The sequence below is a fragment of the Magnolia sinica genome, chromosome 4 (genome assembly GCF_029962835.1).
Source record: "Magnolia sinica isolate HGM2019 chromosome 4, MsV1, whole genome shotgun sequence".
NCBI classification, from domain to species: domain Eukaryota; kingdom Viridiplantae; phylum Streptophyta; class Magnoliopsida; order Magnoliales; family Magnoliaceae; genus Magnolia; species Magnolia sinica.
This window is the reverse complement of record NC_080576.1, coordinates 96,142,122-96,150,908: the sequence shown is the minus strand read 5'-3', so window position 1 is coordinate 96,150,908 and position 8,787 is coordinate 96,142,122.

The window sequence follows — 8,787 nt, the reverse complement described above, 5'->3', positions numbered from 1 at the left end:
GCGTGGCCTAATTAATTTCTAACCTGATTTTACGTATACGTCTTAGGGCCTGTTTGTTAACGCTGATTTATTTCACTTAACGCATAATTGGAAAAATATTATGTGTTTAGTGGTGTTAACGTGGAAAAAGGAAAGCGCTAGCCGCTAAGTGGTTTTTCACTGAATTCTTTCCACAATAAGAGTCTGGCTTAATGGTGAACGCGGAATGCGCTCAATGAGTTTTTTATTAAACAAGAATTTTTGTTTCCAAAATTATCCCTTTTCAAGTTACTATGGAGATTTTTTTCTCTTAAAATTGTTTTCGCAATACAAAACCAACTTTTAACATGTAAAACTTCTTTATGCCCTGCCATGATTTATGTGTTTGATCCACACTGTCCATCAACTTTTTCATATCATCTAGGGTGTGAGCCAAAAAAAGAGGCAGGTCCAAGGATTAATTGGACCACAAGGTGGGGATTTAACGTCCAGCATTAAAAACTTCTTGGTAGATGGAGAAGTTTCGAATAAGGTTGATATTTGTGTTTTCGCTTCATCCACGTCTATATGACCTAATGAATAGGTTGGATAGTAAAAAAAACATCACACTGACCCTTAGAAAGGTTTCAACGGTGGATGTCATTATCACTACAGCATCCTTTGGTGTGGTTCACTTGAGCCATAGACTTGCTTAATCTTTAAGATCATATATTAAAATAATATAAGAAAAATGATAAATGGCTTAGATAAAACACTTACATCATGGTGGGCCCCACAGAGCCTTGACGATAATCCGTCCGGGCGAGGTAGGACGCAATCCGCGTTTGAAGCGGATGGGCAAGGACGGACGCAGAGTTCCTGAGAAAGCCTTCCGCAGTAAGTTCCTGCGCTGGGAACTTAGGTGGGGCCCACTGTTATGTTCGTGAGAAATCCTCCCCGTCCATCCGTTTTCTGAGTTCATTTTGAGACATGTTGCCAAAAATGAACCGTATCCAAAGCTAAAGTGAGCCATACTAAAAGAAAATGTGGTTAGGAAAATTCTTACTATTGAAACCTTCTTGGGTTCAACAGTGATGTTTAGATGTCACCCATATCGTTAATAACTTCATTCCTATTGGGATGAACTGAAAAAAAAAAAAAATACTAGTATAAATCAAAACTTCTGTGGCCCCATGAATATTTCAACTGTGGATGTTTAATTATTACATTTTCAGCTTGCTTTAGCTTTCGATACAGTTTATTTTTGGCAACATGTCCTAAAATAAACTCACAAAAAGGATGCACGGGAAGGATTTTTCACAAACATCATAGTAGGCCCCACCTGGGTTCCCAACGCAGGAACTTCCTGCTAAAAAGGCTTTCGTAGGAAATTCGCGTCCGGCGGGGACAGGATTGGGAAGCGGATTGGCTGGTGTATTGACGTTAGCGAGTTATGTGGGTCCCATCATGACGTATTTGTTATATCCAAACTGTCCATCCATTTTGCGAGCTCGTCATAAGGGTTGAGCCGAAAAATAAGATAGATCTAAAGATAAACTGGACCACACTGCAAAAAGCAGTGGGTGAATGAACGTCTACCGTTGAAACCCTTTTAGGGTCACAAAAGTTTTGGATCAATATGATTTTTTTTCCCTCTTCATCCAGATATTTTTGATCTTATGAATAGATTAGATGGAAAATAAACTTTATAGTGGGCCCTGCAAAATTTTTAAAGGTGAAAATCATTATCCCACTGTTATTTTCTAGGCTCATTGAGCTCTGAGTTGTACGAACGGTAGGAGATTAAAGTTGGTGGGCGAAATTTGCATCTAATGTAGTACCACTTCACGTTTTTTTTTTCCTAAAACACAACAAGCTTCTCATTCACTTCGCCATTGCATCATCAATTATTTCTTCAACTTCTTCATAGAATAATTTTTTTCATTAATAAAAATATAATTTCTTTATAATGTAAAACATTTCCAAACAGGAGATAGGGGCAAATATGTCAAAATAACATATTTCAGACATTTTAAATGTTTGTTAACAAACAGATTGTTTCAAATTCAATACTTAATTTTCAAACTTCAGTCATAATTACCAAACAAGTTTTTTGACTTCAGATTTCAGATTCAGGCTTCAGATTTCAGATTCAGCTTCAGATTTCAGATTCAGGCTTTAGACTTAAAATTTAACAAATGGGGCCTTAGCTTCATTCCTCTAAAATGTTTAAAGTTTTATGCATGTGTGGCTCATTAGATGGTTGGATAGCTAGAAATATTCAAAGAAGGTAATAGGAATTTTATCAAATTTTTGTGTATATGTGATAGAAAAATTCTAGGGAAGAAATGGGGGTTTTTTTAATTTTCATGGTAGGTTTCGTTGAATTGAGTTGGCCTTGATTAGACCTGGCAAAATACCTTTTGGTTAGGCTTGGACCTGATCTTTAAGTTTGGGCATTGGTTCTTAAGTACTGGATTGGGCCGAGGCCAAGCCTGACTGGGCTAAAAAATGATTTTTCATCACATGCCATAAGGGGTCCTTTGGCACCATAGATTTGAGGGGATTTGAGAATATTTTAACTCCCCTACATTTCAATTCCTCTCAAAAAAAAAGATTTGAAATCCACCGTGAAAGCTAAAATTACATCTAAAATCATTTTAAAAGTTACATGTGTGTCATGTGTGTCACTATACTATTAATTTATTGGGCACATGACCCATTGATGATATCTCAAAACAATTAAATCATCCATTGCATCATTATAATTACTTTAATACAATGATCTATACTGTCCAAACATTGTCTACATAAAATGGTTAAAAATCATTGGTTAGTCACTTGGATGTAATCTTGTGCTTGTGGCTCATTCAAGACTCGAAATTTCATCATTTTCAAGTAAAGCATATATGTCAACCGGCTTATTACAATATTGTGTCAGACACACACACACACACACACACACACACACACACACATATATATACATATACAAATGCTCAGCTGCACACCAATTCTTATAAAAACTGATTATAAGTTATGTAAGTCTAAAATCTAAACGGTCCACGTGATGCATCACCCTATTAAACTCCTATGATACAACTTTTACTTTGATCCAAAACTTTGACGAGCTATAGAAAAGAAAATAGCTTCCTCTCATTATTTGCATCTTTCTTTACTATGGCCCACCAGAGTTTGACCATTCAGATTGGAGGCCCACGACACGTGTAAAAATGCACACGTGGGTGTGTGTGTGTGTGTGTGTGTGTGTATTAGAGATATTAAAATTGATTTAATAATTAAATCTAAACCTCTGTAAATATGTTATAGTTATGAATTCTGAATCAAGAGTACTAAACATAACAGGGGGTTTCAACTCTAGAGCTATTGAATCCAAGGCTCCCAAATAGGTCCCAACATTAGCTATATGAAAATGAATGAAGGGAAGGCAATAAGAAATGGAAATATGTGATACTCTGATTAGAAGCTTGGCGGGACCTGGGGTAATGTTTGTTGGAAATTCATCTTGACTGTGTGGGACTTAATCTATATGCGGAATAGGCCCACAGATCTGTCTGTGCAAGGGTCATGGCGATCAGGGGTTTAGATAGCGTACCTAGATGAGACGCCGCCATAGAAGCCGGATAAGAATACCAGAATATCAGAATTCCTGTAGAGCTTAAGATCTTCTTCTCATTCACACCCTTTCTGCAATTCACAATATGGGACTCGGATTTCTGCCATGGTGTAGAATCGGGGACCCAGCTCTCTTATATAGAATCTGTGGAGAGAGAGTTTGAAACCCATCACAACTCTCTCTCTCACGCTCCACATTGCAGCATCCCAGATTAACTCAAATTGTTATTTGCGTAAGACAGCTATTGCATTGCAGCCCTAGTACGCAAAGCTCGCAGATAGACTGCGTAGTGCATCATCTGAATTAGGGCCCACTGGTTTACTCAATCATCTAGTCCAACTGAATGACAATCCAGACCGTTGATCAGTAAGGCCCACTAAATAGAGTTCTTACATTCTCCCACTTGGGCCTCATTGAGCAATGTCAATGATAGTCATATAGAATTATTTTGAAAACACGTTTTGATCTTTTAAGAAAATATCTAAATGGTTAACCAATGAAATAGTTGGACAATATGAGTAATGATATTCAATCCGGTCCATTAAGACTATCAGTATCGAAACGCGGTAGTCATCACAACATTTAATTTAAGCGAAGTGAGACTAAGTGCGATCACAAGTACTTTCAATCTTAACGACATAGATCACGAACTAGAAAATGTGGTATAAGGATTACACACTTTAGTGTGATAATATGTGTCTATCCTTAAGAGGTCTTGAAGCTTTTACATGTCTCCAACGAGACACGACTGTAGTTCTATTTAATTAAAAATTTGCGCATATATATAGAGAAGCATAAATAAATCTTTATATCAAAATCATCAAAACAAACTGTATAAAACGACATCTCTAAGTGTCTGTAAAAAAATAAAATATGCTCAACTCCCACTAACTGAAAACATCTGTGGGATCAATGACTCCCATGAATGTTACATGCTCCTGAAATGACGTAATAAAGAGCCCTTTAATGAGCGAATTTGTAATCATCTGCTTAGTGCCGATGAATTCCACGGACACTTGATGATTCTGAACCCTTTCCTTTACAACAAGGTACTTGATGTCAATATGTCTCGATCTCAACGAATGCTTGTTGTTACTAGAGAAGGAAATAACAGCCGAATTATTGCAAAATATTCTCAATGGTTTCGGGATATGCTCCAGTACCTGCAAACCTAAGAAGAAACTCTGTAACCATAGTGCCTGATTAGATGCCTTATGGCAAGCAATAAATTCAGCTTCCATAGTGGATGAGGCTATGGTAGATTATTTCACGCTTTTCCACGATGTAGCTCTTTCACCATCATGAAGATGTATCCTGAAGTAGACTTCTTAGTATCAATGCAGCCTGCGAAGTCTGTATATGAATATCCGATCAACTCCAACTAATCAGATCTTTTGTACGTGAGTCCGAAGTCATTCGTTCTCTGAAGATACCTTAATACTTTCTTCGCAGCTATCCAATGTTGCATTCCTGGATTAGATAGATATCTTCCCAACATTCCAGTGACAAAGGCAATGTCCAGTCGCGTACAGACTTGAGCATACATGATGCTCCCTACTACTGATGCGTACGAAAGTTCCTTCATTCGATTATTTTCTAAATCATTCTTTAGACACTAAAATAGACCAGATTTGTCGCCCTTCACAATGGACGACTTTCCTGAAGCACAATTTTGCATGACATACCTTTTGAGTACCCTAGTAATATAGTCCCTCTGTGACAGGCTGAGCAGTTCATGTGTTCCGTCACGGCGAATCTTAATGCCGATGACGTAAGAAGCTTCACCAAGGTCTTTCATTTCAAACCTTTAAGATAAAAAATTTTGGGTGTCGCTCAACATCCTGGTATCACTACTAACCAACAGAATGTCATCAACATACAAAATCATCATAAAAAACTTACTCCCATTGGTTTTAATGTACATGCATTCATCTGCAGTGCTTTCTACAAAGCTATATGAGGAAATTACTTCATGAAACTTAAGGTACCACTGTCGCGATGCCTGTTTCAACCCATAGATGGACTTCTTAAGTTTGCAAACTAAATGTTCTAAGCCAGTAGCTACAAAACTTTCGAGCTGCAACATGTATACATTTTAATTTAGATCCCCATTGAGAAATGCAGTCTTTACATCCATCTGATATAACTCTAAATCCATATGAGCTACAAGAGTCATTATGATCCTGAATGAGTCTTTCTTAGATACGGGTGAGAAAGTCTTCTTAAAATCAATGCCCTCACGTTGGTTAAAACCCTTGGCAACAAGTTTGGCTTTATATCGTTCGACATTACCTTTGGAGTCTCATTTGGTTTTAAATATCCATTTAGAACCAATCGGCCTTATTCCAGTAGGTAACTCTACAAGATCCCATACTTTATTGTCCTGCATGGATTTCAACTCATCTTTCATGGCATTAAACCAACAAGAAGGATCAACACTTTGTTTGACTTGTGTAAAGGATTCAAGATCCTTTTCCACCCCTATGTCAAAGTCGTGCTCCTGTAAGTATATGATGTAATCGTCTCGATTTACGGGCTTTCTCTCTCTTTCAGATATTCTCAATGGTTCAGTTTATTGAGTCTGATCTTGATTTTTCTCATCAGTGGTTTGTATATGAGGTTCTACGTGGTGTTCTGCAGTGACTGCGAAATCGACTGCATTATTAATATCCACGTGATCTGGATTGACTATGACGTCCTCAAATACAAAATTTCTTATATTCGTGCTCCCACTGTTTTCAGTGTCCTCAATGAATCTGGCATTCCCAGTCTCAACAATCCTAATAGAGTGAGAAGGATAGTAGAATCGATAGCTTTTTGATTTTTCTGGATATCTAATGAAGAAACAACTTACGGTTCTAGGATCAAGCTTATTTTCATGCGGGTTATAAATTTTGGCCTCAACAGGACAACCTCAAACATGTAGATATCGGAGACTTAATTTTCTCTCATTCCACAACTCAAAAGGAGTTTTACTTACTGCTTTGCTGAGAACCTTATTTAGTATATGAACTGCGGTTTTGATTGCATCACTCCACATAAATTCTAGCAATGTCGAATTGCTGACATGCTTCGCACCATATCCATAAGGGTGCGATTACGTCTCTTAACCACTCCATTCTGTTCTAGAGTACCAGGTATAGTGTATTGAGCGACAATGCCACGATCCTGTAAGTATTTAGCGAATGGCCTTGGATTGCGTGCTGATTCGTCATATCTGCCATAGTATTCACTACCACGGTCAGATTCGACAACTTTAATTATCTTATCGAGTTGATTTTCAACCTCGACCTTATAAATTTTAAAAGCATCCAGGGCATTTGATTTCTCACTGATAAGGTATAGGTACTAGAAGCGAGAGTAGTCATCTATAAAAGGTAATAAAATATTTGTGGCCACTCCATGAGGCTGTAGGGAATGGTCCACAGATATCCGTATGTATAACCTCTAATTGATCTACACTCCTGGTTGCACATTTCTTTCTCATTTTAGTATGTTTCCCTTTTATGCAATCAATGCATACTTTATAGTCAGAGAAGTCTAAAGAATGCAAAATTCCTTCTCATACAAGCTTATCTAATCTCTCACATGATATATGGCATAGCCGCCTATGCCACAACATGAAGGAATTCTCATAGTCTAGTCTTCGCTTGGATCCCACTACATTTCCATACAAGGAATTAATATTATAGAGATGAGAGGCAATCAAGTCTAACTGGTATAAGTTGTTTACTATAGAGCTAGTTCCAACTTTAATCGAATTAAAGTAAATACTAAAACTTTTGTTTTTAAAGTGGAATGAATATCCTAACTTATCCAAACAGGAAATTGAAACTAAATTGCGCCTTATAGACGGCACACAGAATGTATCTACTAAATTCAAAAAATGACCAGACTTCAACTTAAGTCTATAGACTCCTATTGCCTCCACATCAACCTTGACACCATTGCCTACGTATACTGAGCTCTCCGCATCAGTTGGTGGCCTGGCCTATAGTAATTCTTGCATAGAAGTGCATATGTGAATAGTAGTTCCTGAATTTATCCATCAGAAATCCGCTCACACATCGGTCAAATTAGATTCAAAACAGACAAAAACAGAATGATTACCTTTCTTTATGAGCCAATTCTGAAAACCTTTGCAGTCTTTCTTTAAATAACCCGCCTTTTTACAAAAGAAGTATGGTTTACCTTTAACCTGTTTGCGTTTAGATCCTTTTCCAGATTGATTCTCATGGTTTCCAGATGGAGGACTAGAGAATCCTTTATTAGAAATTTGTTTCCTTTTTCTTTTACCTTTATTCCCTTACCCATGCCCTTATCCTGAAGTCACGATATTAATATTTTGAACTTTTATCATCTGCCTGATCCCTTCTTCTTCTTGGATGCACTGAGTGATGAGTTCATCCAATGTCCACATGTCCTTCAGAGTGTTATAGTTTACCAGGAACGTGCTAAATTGGGGAGGTAGGTTGTTCATGATCAAATGAATCAGCTAATCATCAGTGAGTACAAGCCCTAGAGTATGGATCTTAGAAACAACTTCGATCTGCTCTACAATGTATTTACGGATGTTGTCTTTTCCATCGCAGGACGAGCGAGTCAATTTATTCAGAAGAATGCCCACTTCAGATTTATCAGATTTCTTGAATCGTTTTCCCATTTCAGTCAGGAAAACTTTGGCCTTATCTGTTTCAGGCATGACACCCTTCATCGATTCAGAAATTGAATATTTAATGACTTTCAGGCATGTATCATTTGATTTAAACCATGCAACTCATCGATCATATTCAACTTCAGTGGCATTATCAGATAACTTTGGTGGTTCTGATGTTATCAGGACAAGATCTAATTGAAGACAGCCCAGTACAACTTCAATGGCGTTCTTCCATTGAACGTAATTAGATCCATTAAGGACAGGGACTTGATTCTGATTAGTTTGAATTGAGATTGAAATAAAAGAGATACATATATACTCACATTAGTTCATAATTTCACAAATCAATTTCGTGAAGATAAATAAAATTATCAGGCAAAGTTAATCGATTTAGTTGTTAAGGGAGGCATCAATTGAATCATCCAAGATGAAAATGGGCCCAACCATCACATCCTGGTGAGAATCTATTACATCATCATCATTCCTCCTGTGGGAGGTAATAATAACATGTTAGTGATCCTCTTGAACATGAAGC